The 13,907-nt window shown below is 39.1% G+C and overlaps 1 protein-coding gene across 1 annotated transcript in view; it reads right to left on the minus strand.

Annotated features, from left to right (window-relative positions):
* The window catches only part of onecut1 (one cut homeobox 1), a 21,649-nt gene extending 15,788 nt beyond the window's left edge, over positions 1 to 5,861 (minus strand). The window contains 1 exon segment of the mRNA XM_008404765.3: positions 1 to 5,861. This exon segment is cut by the window's left edge and continues 809 nt beyond it. The gene's annotated coding sequence lies outside the window, so the exon portion shown is untranslated.
* Between the last annotated feature and the right edge of the window lie 8,046 nt (positions 5,862 to 13,907).

Here is a 13,907-nt window from a genome sequence, read left to right on the forward strand (position 1 = left end):
TCTCTCTCTCTCTCTCTCTCTGTCTGTCTCTCTCTCTAACATACATACACACACACACACCTCCACGCTGCTGCTCTGACGTCGCGCACCTTTATTAAGGAAGATGAGGCATCAAACACTGGCCGTGGCAAACCCTTTTAACATTTAATAGACACACAGGTGGGATATTGGAGGATTTCCATGAATCCAATCTACAAAAATGAATCTTCAGACATTTAGAAAGACATTCAACCTACAAACAATCAACATTTCAGGTATCCCAAACATAAATGTTGCTACTCGTTAATAAACCAGTATATGAAAGTTACTCTTAAATAATCAAGAATACGTATAGCAGACATAGCGCTGCTAGTAGAGGTTCCAATGTCCTAAGTTATATCAACAATATTTGCAAAAAGTGATAACATATGTGAAATTACGTTTTCTGAATTCTATTCTTAGAAATCTACAACACTTCCTATCCATAACCTAACTTTCACTGTTGACATTAGCCTAATTACTGATGTCAATATTAGATATCTAAAATAATATGTGCCAATAATCGTAATAAAGGCATTTGAGATCAGAGCTTCTACTCGTAAGAATTACATTTAAAAAAAAAAAATCTAGAATGACATCCTAGACATTTCAAACATCACTGTTGTCAGACATTAGTATAATTAATAATAACAGTTAAGATTTTTTTTTTTTAAAGAGATGCAAACTCCATCCATCCTCCCATTGTCTCTGAACATGGATCCTTGCGGATTCTTGCTGGGGGGGGAGGTGCGGGTGTCTCCCTCTACCAGTCATTAGGCGAGAGGCAGGGTCACTGGGTGAGACACACTGGACAGGTCGTCAGTCCATCACAGTGCCACGCAGACACACACTCATACACACACATATAAGTGCAATTTTAAATTGGAGAATTTACCCTAACAGTCATGCGTTTGGTAGAGTACCCAGAGAGAACTCACTTATGCATAAACACCATGGCAGGGATTCAAACCCACAACCTTCTTGCTGCAAAAAGCAGGTGCAGCTGCAAACTTAATACACACAATGAATATGAAATGTGTCTCATTCGTCTTGAGCACAATGATAGACTGTTTTTTTTTTCTATGTTTGCTGTAAGGAGGAGAGAAGTGTTTGTTTTTGCTAAGGGTAGCTGTTCTGTAGCTATCTGGATATAGCTGAAGTTGGCGTCTGCTTCAAGTGCTATAGTAAAGGAGCATTTCAGTGTTTTCACTGAGTCTGAACTGAACTTGATCAACTCTAGCTCACAATTGTAAATATTTAGACAATTTAAACCAGAAGTGGATAACAGCACAACTAAACAGAGGGAGAGATTTAAACTGTAGGGTGACAGTTCAATGTTATTATTATTTATTATTATATAATTTTTGGGGGGTCTGCATTAGGAACACTTTAACATTAGACAAGTACGGCAAAAATACCAAGTAATTATAGTGAGATGCAGTTTTTTGATTAAATCTTAATATGACTGTCCATATACCACTAACGCTTTTATCTGCCGGCTTTATATTAATATCAGAACTTTATTACGTAAATACGTCACCTCTTGTAATTAAGGGAATTACTATTATTATATTTCTAGGTATGGCTTGCTATTTTAGAAAGTAGAGTTCCTTACGGGGACTTCCTTAAATCATTAACTGCAAATGATTCGCACTTCCGGGTTCATTTGGAGTTGATTTTTAACCAGTTAAGTCCTGATTTTAAAATACTAACAATAATATATATAGACAATAAAATAGATATAAATATGTAAATATTAAAACAATAAAATCGAATGAATCTTATTACTGTTTGGAGTAATAAGTTAGTGGGCAAATCTAGGCGCGGTCTGTAAACTTTTAGCTTGAATGTGTGTGTGCGTGTGTGTGTATGTGTGTGTGTGTGTGTTACATATGCGTCCATTCTTTGATTAGAGGCGAAGTTCAGCTGCAGCCCCCCCTCACCCCCCCCCTCGCCCCTCCAGCCTTCACACACACTCCAGTGCAGCCAAATGCATGTGGCGGTTTAACCAAACGGAGAACACCGTGGTATCTTCCCTTTTGATACAAAGAGATGAGCAGATGTGTCTATTGTTCAACCATTAGGCTTAACGAACCAAGCCCAGCATGGTGTGTGTGCGCATGAGCGTGTGTCCAATTTGCCTGAGCGCAGCACATATTAATCCTCCGCTGTGCCGGAGGAGTCATTTGGTCTCCATGAGCATTCAGTTCACAATGATGTTAAAATAAAGCAGCGTGTTGTCACACACAGTGAGGGAATTTGTTTAAAAAAAATAAAAAATAAAAAAAAATAGAAACTTACAAGGTGGGTTCATATTTGCGCATGCTCATTAGACGTATTCTCATTTTAAGGAGAGAAACGACATGCTGAGACATACCAGGAGGCTCTGCAAAAAGTTTTTACCAGCCCTGACAAGAGCCCGGCCCCTGCCTTTATAGCAACATGTCGGGGGAGGAGGGGAGGGGGGCTCGTTTGGCCTGATAGAGCGGTACAGTGCAGGGCGTCCTCAGCCGAGGTGACAGCTTGCAGCGGGTCAGTGTCCTTCTGGACCCCCTGCTGAATGAGGGACATGTCAAAGGTGACGCTTCAAGACTCGCAAAGCCAACATCTGCGGGGGGAACAGATTAACCTTTCAGACTTTTCACTGTTTTGGACCTGCTTTGGGGGCCCCACATCTGTCGGCCTCTTCCCTTCCCACCCCCGCTACAATGGACCCGGTACTTGGTTGAACGATTTGAATAAAAGAAAATACAAAGAAGAGAGAGAGAGAGAGAGAGAGAGAGAGAGAGAGAGAGAGAGAGAGAGAGAGAGAGAGAGAGAGAGAGAGAGAGAGAGAGAGAGAGAGAGAGAGAGAAGTTAAACTGTCTCTGATGTGAAGTCAATGTCAATGGCGTGTGTGTGACGTGTGTCCAGACAAAGGGACTCTAATGCATCCAAGTGTGACTGTTCAAGCGTGTAGTAAAAAAAGAATGAGGGTGGGAGGGGGAGTGTGTGTGTGGGGGAATGGGGGGGGGGGGGGGGGGGGGAGGTTGGAGTTTAGAGGCAAGTCTCAACAAGACCACAAAAACACAGCGGGCGTAATTACACGAGCACGAGCACACCTCTGTTCTTCCTCATCGAAGCGCCTGTACGATTTCAACCTCCAGCTAGTCTCAAGAATAAATCAACCTGCAGACTGAATACTGCTATTGCTACTACTGCTACTACTACTACTACTACTACTACTACTACTACTACTAATAATAATAATAATAATAATAATAATAATAATAATAATAATAATAATAATAATAATAATAATAATAATAATTTGGAAATGGTTGTAATCCAACTTATTTCACTGGGGGCCTTTAGAAAGTTTTCAGAAGGAAGGAGGGAGAGGAAGGTGCTGGCAGTCTCAACAGGAACCGAAAAGGCAATCGAATCAAACTATTTCAAAACTGATAAACGATTACAAAGATTGTTCGGTTTTCATTTGGTGCCACCTGATTTAAAATAGACAGTAAAATAAATAAATAAATAAATAAATAAATAAATAAATAAATAAATAAATAATAGAATCCTCTCTTTAAAAACATATGAAAATGACAAACAGAAATAGATAAAAACAAATTGATACATGCAATTTATTGTCTTGTGTCTTCTTGTGTGTGTGTGTGTGTGTGTGTGTGTGTGTGTGTATATATACATATATGCACATACACATATATATGTGTGTGTATCTATAAGAGCTCAGTTTTAGTAAAACTTTTTTCCACAGCCCGGCTCTCTTGTATCTGTCCACCTTCCCAGAGCAAAGTGTCGGACGAGGTGCAGGAGATGAAGAAGGCTAAGGTTCGGCCTCTCGGCAGCAAAACCTCATCTACACATTCTTATTCGGATCGATCGGCTGCTGCCTCGTCTGCTCGACCCTATAGCTCCATGCCTGCTTAGTGTGTGTTGCGCTCTCTGTGGCCATTGTGCCGTGATGGGCCTGCCTTTTTTTACGCGCCGTGACATTTGCTTTACGCAGAATATAAAAAACGGGGTTTTTTTTTTGGTTCTTTTTTTGTTTTGTTCTATAAGCATCTCTGAATGAGGAAACATTTCACCTCAGTTAGTGCACAAAGAAGACGGATGCAGAAAAACCAACAGGTAGATAGTACTCTCTTGTTTACAAAAAGAGGAATAAAAAATACAAAACGAGGAGTACACGGTATTAGTTTTTAGTTAAAGTGTCAACACATTGCAAGCATGATTATTACACTTAAAAAAAAAAAGATTAATCATGGGCTACACTCTGATGAAACCTGGAGCTTCATATCCAAGCAAGAAGCAACAATGCCTCCCAGAAAAAAAAAAAAGGAAGGAGCGCGGATCAATATTTCAGCAGCTCTGCCAAAACGACATGTCTTCCCAGCTCAAAATGACAATTACATCTTATTTAGGCAGAAGTCTGCGCGCTAAATGGCATCGGCTGAACTTTTATAAATGAGCCCACTTGAGTTGGGAGTCGGAGGAAAATAAGGGCGCATATGCAGGGAAAGTGAATTAACCTTTAGAGAACATATAACGCATCGCTCCCTTCGTTTTTTTTTTTTGTTTTGTTTTTTTTTTTAACTCATAATTGAATCCGCCGGATCCACATAATCCCAAATATGGGGACTGTACGCCACCCCTACAGCCAACAAGCTTAAAATTAAATTTACCTGAATTCCAAGATTTAAAAAGACAAAAAACAACAACAACAAAAAAAACATAAGATATTTGAGAAAATTTGAGATGTTCAGCAGATTCATATGTGAACTGAAGCGTTGGCGCGGCTGCCCTTTCTGAGCTATATTTGAGGTGTTGGCGACAGGCCTTGGAAACACACCGCACCGCGCCAATCAATACTGAATACAATTATCATTCCTGGAGGGGACTCAGGCACAGGCCCACGATTTGTTCTAATAAAGCCAACTTCAAATATAAATTGATTCCTACTTTAATAAATACATGTATTTTAATTTAGACGACCTTCTTATTAAAACAAAACAGAAATCATTTGTAGAACGCACCGGAAATGAAGCAGAGACATCAACAAACCAATAAAAATAAATAAATACATAAATAAAATAAAATAAATAAATAAATAAACAAATAAAAGTTTTTTTTTAAATCGATAAATCGAGAGGACACCAAATGATCTCTTAATAACGCTCTTAATTCTGCAAACTTGTTTTCTTCTTCTTTTATATTAAAGTGAACTCTCACTAAAATCCCTCGTTGCTACAACAACAATTATTGTACTTCGAAGTGCCTTTTTAAGTTTTCTCATTAATTAAGGAATTTACTTGTTATTATTATTATTACTATTATTATTATTATTATTTCCTCCCCCCCCCTTCTTTAATTAGTCAAAAATGCCATCATGGGCGAGCAGCAGATGCCCGACCTGCTGCCTTGCTCAGGGGCAGATCAACTGCCTTTTCTCCTGCGTTATTCCGCGTCACTTGCTCTGATTCGCGCGGTCATGTGCGATTAATAAGGCATCACTTTACATTAAAAGGCGCCCATATGCCGCCCAATTACTCCGTGTAACTTCTGCGAGTCTCCAATTATGGCAACAAAACTGTGTCAACGATAGCCAGCAGGGCCCGGTCTGCAGCCTGGGCGCTTCGGGTTCTAACGCAAACAAGCCGAGAATTAGTTTAACAGGTGCGCGGCGAAGAACGGGCTTTTACTTACTTATTTGATTCTATTTTTTTCTGCCATGTTTTGCTCAACTATTCGTCATTTTTCTTCACCCTACATTTTAATGGCAGCAACTTTAACTCATGTACTCTACAAAAAATAAATATCGGAGAGTATATATATATATATATATATATATATATATATATATATATATATATATATATATATATATATATATATATAATTAGTCAAGCATGTTTATGTGTATGTATGACGTTCAATAATTATAACAACGTTGACTAAATTGATCTGTAAATAATTCCTTTCCAGATATTTTCATTTGAATTAAACCCAACATGTTCCAAATGGGAACTTTTATGTGCATTATGAATGATGAATGAAAGTTAAGAACTTTTACAAGACCTGTAGCTGAGAAGGCTGCAGTGTAACCAAGAGTTTATGTTTGAAACCCGGCTTTAGCCACCGCTAATGCTAAAATCAAAAGTGATAGCAAGCTGAGCTTCTTGACCTTCAAGCAGACATTGCAAGTAAACGACACATCTGTGGTTTCCAGGGCAAATGTTAGCCAGCCGCCACTTTAGGGTAAATTTAAAAAAAAATCTATATATTGGTTTTATTTTAGTTTAGTTAGTTGTCTCAATCACCACTCGATATCATTGTTTACTGTTGTCATTTTTTTCAAACAGTGCCAGCCCAAGGCATAAACAATCTATGCTGCTATATATGGTCCTGGTCCCCCAGGCCAGCAGGGGGCCCCAGAGAGCTCTTGACTTGTCACACAAAATGTTGATGTGAAAACTTGAACTTTGCAGTGATGTTTATAAAGAATGATTTTACTTTTGAATCTACTTTGAAACGTTTGTTTTAAGATCAAAGTCTTTTTTTTTTATTTAATATTTTGATTCAGTAAAAATGTTTAAAAGTTGTAGTCATGCAGATGTTTCTCATCATAGCTTAGTGGTCATGTTAACAGTCAGAATTAATACTACTCAGCTGTATCTGTCTATGCTGGAACCACATTTCATGCGCAGCATACTGCAAACAAATGCAGGAATTAATGAAAAGAATGTCAGTGTGTGCTAGCAAACACTGACCAATCAAGTCGACCCCTGCTACCTAACTCTGCTGATTGCTCATTGAAAAGCTGAAATGCCTCAACAGGCACAAAAACCAGATGAAATAAATAAGACATTTCCTCTGCCGCCATTTACAAAAAATATGTGAAGTGATTAACATAAACGTCAAGCAAGTAGCAGTTTGTGATGTAGTCACTTTGATTGAAATGTAAAATAAATAAATAAATAAATAAATAAATAAATAAATAAATAAATAAATAGACAGACACAAGACGATGAAAATCAATTGGTGTCATGGTGACTGGGCTTAAGCAATGGGGCCCCAATCAATGATAAGGGTAGCAGAAAAAACTTTGAGCCGGCTCTGCACTAATTTTGAAAATTAGCTGGAGAAAAAAAAAACTATTTTATTTAATTCTCTTTCAGTTGTTAAAATGACATAATTCCTACTCATATTAAATAAAACCTACACAAACAAAATGCATACCAGGTGTTACACCGGTTCGGTTAAATTCGAACAGAGTGTTTGACCGGTACGTACTTTACGAAAGCCGTCCGTTTAAATTAAGTAGAAATGTTTCCCATATTTTTTTTAAGACTGAAACCAACTCGGCAAATTATGGAATATTTGCATCGCGCCATTTTGATCTGTGTGCCTTTTTTTTTTCCCTTACAGCGACAACAGGGTGGAGTTGCTCCCCACCAACAGATGTGACGACCTGTTTCCTTAAAATCACCTTCTTTTCGACGCACCGCCGCGCTCTCTCATTTATTTTTTTAAAAATTGATTCATTTACTTAATTTAATCACACAAAACAGCTCGAATCATCTTATTCTCAAACGGCAAGCTTCGAAACACCGCAGATCAGCTTTAGATTAAAAGAAGGTCGATATTAAGCACCGAACGACGCAAATCTGTGGAATTTCTTGAACTGTTTTCCGCAGAAGGACTCCAGGTTCTTTGCTGCGTTTCATTAAAAGCACTTTTCTTTCAGTATAAAATCCCCCCCGCCCCCCTTCCTCCTCCTCCTCTGGTCTGAAATGCGGTGCAGCTGTTGTAAGTTTTGTGTGCAGACGCATCCGGACGGTGTGCGTCAGATTCGGACAGCGTGCAGCACCCCCCCACCCCCCACCCCCTCCACTCCACCCCAACATTTCTTTCCACGACTCCTATCAACTCAACCGGGCGGTTGAAATGTCTACTTTTCTTCCTTTCAGATAGAAAAAAAGGCTAAATATCATCTTCTCCTGAAAACACCCACACGCACTCACATACTGTATAGACCCCCCATCCCCCCCTACACTCCCCCCACACCCCCCTCTCCACATCCCCGACTTTACCGCAGGATCCCACTCCTGTCATGCGTCTTCATCATCCTCCCAGCGCGCAGAGCGGCAGCGCCACTTTCACACGAACACTTTAATTCCAACATATATGCAGGCAAAGAAAGAAAGAAAGAAAGAAAGAAAAATCACACACAAAAAAGCAAATGTAGTCCGTATTGTGCGCATTTCTATCTTTTTTTTGTGTCTTTTTGCATGTTTACGCGTTCCCCCTCATCTTCCTCCTCCTCCTCCTCCTTTTAGTCCTGCTGCGGCTTCCTTCGGTTTCCATCCTCTCCTCCTCCTCCGGAGCGTCCCGAATCCAGTCCGCGGTAAAAGATCCCTGCAAACGCCGCGCGGGTTTCCAAAAAAAAAAAAAAATCCTCCCGTCCCGCAATAACATGGATAAAGTCCGAGGTTTTTTTTATTTCTATTTTATTATTATTATTTTCTCCCCTGCGCCGCAGTCCGCGCTGCTCTCCGTTCCTTCTCGGTGCAGGCGCATTTGAATAGCCGAGCGGTGTTGTTATGGATCCGTGCGCTCTGAAAGAGAATCAGTATGCAAATTGTTTCAGTATCAATCGAAAGGTTCGATCCGCCTGAGCGTCAGCCCCTTTGGCACGGGAAGCTTCTGGGGCTGCATAAATGTTTATAATGGCCTCATATATTAGTCCAGGGAAAGGAGAGGGGATAAAAACATGGAAGGAGATAAAGGTTCCTGGAAAATTATTTAGAACTTAAACACCGCGGGGTGGCCGCTCAGGCTCTTTTATATATATAAAAAGAATAATAAAAAAATAATAATAATCTCAAGAAAGTATTTTGACAGTTAAAATCTTGTGAATTAATGGCGTTTTCACCCAATTGTTATGGGTGGCGCCACAAATGTGGATTATTTCAGGATAAAAAGGTGACTTCAAATGCTGTTAGTGCAAAAGAAAAAAGAAAGAATAAATTCATAAAAAACATTGTTTTCATGATAGATCTCCTCCAGCTCAGTTTAAGCTTTCGGTCACAAAAAGTATTAGTAACCTCTGGATTTTATTTATTTGCATTTTTCCAGGTTGTAGCTACAAAACTCAAGTGTGATATTTGTGTGGCTTTGAGCCAAGACACTATAGAGCATAATTGTGAAGTGGAAGAAAAGGCGCTACCTTTTTGAACTTTTTACAAATGAAAATCTGAAAAGTGTGCCTGTTTGCACACATCTGAGTCAAGTCAAGTTTATTTGACTTTCCTTCAAGGTGACTTACGACATAAATGGTAACCAATTCAATCAAAATCATCAGGCAAAAATATACATCAAACATATTGATCAATGTTCCAGTCGTTATGAATCAAAGGTGGATTTTTAGCCTCGATATAAAGGAACTCAGGTTTTCGGCTGTTTTGCAGTTTTCTTGAACGTTGTTCCAGATAAGTGGAGCATAAAAACCGAATGCTGCTTCAGGGTTTTACTAAGACCTTTTGTTTGTTTCTGACAGTTCTGCAGGTCCGCAGAGGTGAATTTTCATTTCCTCCCCTCTGTTTTTATTTGTAAAACAGCTCTAGTTCAATCAGATCAGATGGAAAGCATCTGTGAACAGCAGTTCTCTTGATACCGATTCCAAGCTGGATTTCGGTCTAGAGTGGGAATATGCATTGGACTAAATCACTCTATTGCTCTTCCTTCATGTTTGTGTCCCAGACTCAAGTCATTTGCAGCTTCCGAAAGATTTTCAGCCAGAATTACCCCGTTTTATGCTAACGCCACATTCATATCTTCCAGCTGGAGAAAAAGGACCCACAGGATGGCGGTGCCACCACCCTGTTTCAGTGTGGGGACGTTGCAGTCAGGGATTTTTCCCTCCATGTTTGCCGTTTCCATGTGGCAAACTGCAAACAGAGCCTCTTGCTTGCTCTCATTTAGCTTCGGCCTCTATCTAAAAAGCCGGACTAGAGCGTGACTTGTTGACATATTTTGCCACCTGAGCTGCTGCTTTCCAAACGTCGTGCTTCACCAGCACTTTTATAAAAACCGCTCGCTCAACGTGAAGCGTTCCAGTTCGGTTTCGGCGAAGATAAGTGAGAATTCGAACAATCTGCCATCATAGCTCTAGGGACAATCAGTTTGCTCTAATCCATTGATGACGGATGTGTTAAATTGGTTCATTTCCACTAAAGGGTAGGGATTTCTATCGATCTAATGCTTAAGGCAAAATAAACTTTGTGTGGGTAGGGAACCAAAACTTGCTTTAGCCCATACCAGGGTCCACATTCAGCGAACTCTGGCCCATCAGGTTGATGGATGTTGGTAGGTTTGTCGTTTTGCCATACTCTTCCCATCAGATCAGTGTAAAAGAGTAAAAGTCCTTAATACAAATGTACACTAAGTTGGAGTTTTGTAAAGCTCAAAGCTTAAAAACAAAGAGCTAATTGGTCAAAAGTACTCGAGTTTATCCAAGTAAACCTATGAAGATGTAAAGGTGAACAAACATAAACATAATAACTTCCATGACTTCACTTACTTTGGCCCAACTAAAGCAATTTCTTTAAAGTCATAGCTGCATTCTCTTTTTTTTTTTTCAGTGAAGTTTTTAAGATTTTTATTTGTAAAAAAGTTATGAAAACCTTTTTGCCTCCCTTAATCCATGTCACAATTATGCCCTGCTCTCTGTCGAAATGAAATGGTTCAGTTTGTTTTTATCGACGTGGCAAAATGTCGAAAAACTCTTTTCTAAGTCGCATGGACAAAATGCCGAACGTGTCTAACAGGAGAGTTGGAAAGGAAACGCTCGGTGGAAGACGGCTTACGGACACAAAGAAAAGAGAAAGCGTAAACATGTGAATAGAGCAGCGACGTAAGAGCAGCCGAACAGGTGAGACGTGTCAGGGGGGAGGTTGGGGGGTGAGAAAGTAAAAATTGAAAGTGGAGTGTATAACAGAGGGGTTAGGACACGAGTGGATCTGTTAGTTTAGGTAATCAGGAGCGGGAGAGGGAGGACGAAGAGACAGAAAGAGGAGGGCAGCGAGAGGTGAAATGAAAGGCTGCGGCGAGGGCAGGGAGGAAGAGTGTGTTCAGGAGGAGATAAAGCAAAGAGTCCGTTATCCATCTGTCCCAGGGTTAGAGTTTGACCAGCTGAGAGGGTCAGGGGTGAGGGGGTCAGCAGACCCGTGGCCTGGAGGCTTGGTGGTCAGCGCGGAGGCAGAGTCACACCAAGGATGAGATTATTAGATAAATAATACCCACCCCCCCTCCAAAAAAAAAAAGAAAAAATGAAAAAGGATGCTTTCCACCAGAGGTCTTTAAACAGTCCTACATTTGTTAGTATTTGGAATAAAAGAGGGTGAATTGGAATGAGTCTGAAAATGGTTGAAATGAGATTTAATGGGCTTTTGAGAGAAGCTATAGACACACACAAAGGTGTGTAATTCACTGTAACCCTTTGCTCTGGATCTTTAATTCATAGATCCTGTTTTTTAAAGTCAGGTTTGTCTGTAGAGCTCATTTCAGCAACGAGGATGTTCAAAGTACGTTACACCGTAAAGACATAATACAGCAAATATGAAGCTAGCAGTAAAGATTACATTTTGTCCAGATGCCATCATAAAGTATATTGATTAATATTCCACTTACTGCTTATCAAAAGCAACTCTAAACAGCTTTTCAGAAACAGGGATTTTCTTCTGTTTGTTCCAGATCTGTACTTCGTATTGTGCATATTTTAGCTTTTCTGTGTCGACTTCCTTATTTGAACAAGTTCAAGTCCATTTTCCGAAATGGAGCAACACATTCAAACAGCTTTCAGCATATGTTGCATATTTCAATAAAAAAAACCCTGACAACAACAATTTATAAAAAAAAATAAATACATAAAACGAAGAGTTTTATTACAGTTGTAGCTGTCATAATAATCCCTAACAGGCGTTTCCTTTCAGCCACATGTACGGCAGAAGAAGCGTCACGTCTATTATCAGCTTTCTGTCTGTTGGGGGTTACATGAGAACAGGCACCGGGTGATAAGGCTGAAATTTGTTGCTACAGCGAGACTGCTGTCCTTTACTGGTGTCTAAAAAAATCTATAAGACTGAAAAGGAAAGGATTTTATATTTGACGTCAGCAAGAGGCTGCGTTCCTCTTCACGCCCGTGAACAAAACTATGTTTATTCACGAGGACGTCCGCAAGTAAACTTTCACAGTTTTTCTTTTGTTTGCTTCATTTTCTTTTACTTTTTTGCCATATCTAGTCAGGAAATGAAGACATTAAGCTCCTCTAGTGGTTGCTGATTTTAGAAATCTTTTGCGTAAGTACAAAAAAAAAAAAAAATCTTTTTGACTCCATTCAACAAAACTATTGGAATAGGAGTTGCTCATAAACTGAAAATGATGCTTCAATTGCAGAAAAGCAGGTTTTGAGACCTTATTTTTTTACATAGTTTAAAAATGTATTTAAGATATTTTAAGTAAACATCACTAAAACTATAAAAATTTTAGGAAAGCACGCATATTAGTCTGTAAGTGTTATGTAAAAACAAAAAAAGTAAAATTCTATTAACTTTTTAACTGAAAGAGTTTGGTTCAGTCAGCTGTTTTGGTTGTGGGCAGTAGAGAGGCTGAAATGTTTAAGTATGTTTAATTGCCATAATGCAGATCGTTGTGCTGATTGGTAAAATGTAAATTGACAAATACTGCCTGTTGCATCAAACGGACAGATCAATATTTATCCTAGGAGTTCAAATCTTATTTATTTGAGTCATTAATTTAATAAAGCTACCTTAGAAATCTGGTTAAATGTAACCAGTTTTTGTTGATTTAAAACTCACACACTAGTGGTGAGCGATATGGACCTGGAATTTTATCGCGATTTTTTGTGGTACTATTGTGATAACAATAAAGATTATAACAACAATGTTTCTACAAAACATTCCCATTTGAAACAGGCATCTTCAGAACACCAATTTCTTTAAAAAAGTGTGATATATATCACTTAGTTGCACCCAGTAACTGCATTTAATCACTTATTAATTTACTGATGCTCTTGTGGAAGAAATAGTGGAGAAAATAGCAAAAAAAAAAAACAAAAAAACATTCACCATCAATAAGTGAAATTTATTATGATGATAAATCAAAAATTTTTATCACAAGAAATTTCACGAGAAATGATAATGTGGTAATTTCCCACCACTTACTGTACACCAAACATTCCAGTTCCTTAGAAGTTTGTTTTATTTATTTATTGCTCTGTCCGTTAAACTTATCAGATGTATCAAGCATTAGTTAACGTCTGTGTTTTTTGTGTTTTTTTTTTTTTTTTTTTTACATACAATTATTAAGTTTACTTACTTGTTACCGTAACTTTAGTGCAGCAATAAAATGTAGGCAAGTTAATTAACAGAGTTAATCCAAACCTACTTGTGTTCATCTATGAAATATGAATTCTCATCAGGCCAGTCAAATAGATGTTTGTGATTCAGCTTTTTGTTTTTAGGCGCAAGGCATGTCGTGAATTTTGCAAAAGCCCAGTTTTCCTCTAAGTTATCCGTGAAAAGCTGTGCTTTTACGAGAGCTGTGTCAGAGAGGGGCGGGGGAACGAGCGGGGGTGTCGGGTGGGGTTTGGGATTAGTAGGGAAAGTGGCAGGGATATGGACAATGATAGCTGCATCCAAAAGAGGATTACACAGGTTCCCCTGTGTCATCGTGTACCTGCCATTATGGGATTACCGACTCTACTTCCACCTTCTCCGTTCGACACTTCACAGAGTACTTCTGCGCTCTTTCACATCCAAAGCTCTGACGCAGAGGGGAAGAGGCTGGTCCGGGGGTCAGCGAGC

Source organism: Poecilia reticulata, chromosome 3 (genome assembly GCF_904066995.2).
Source record: "Poecilia reticulata chromosome 3, P_reticulata-male-v2, whole genome shotgun sequence".
Taxonomy (NCBI): Eukaryota; Metazoa; Chordata; class Actinopteri; order Cyprinodontiformes; family Poeciliidae; genus Poecilia; species Poecilia reticulata.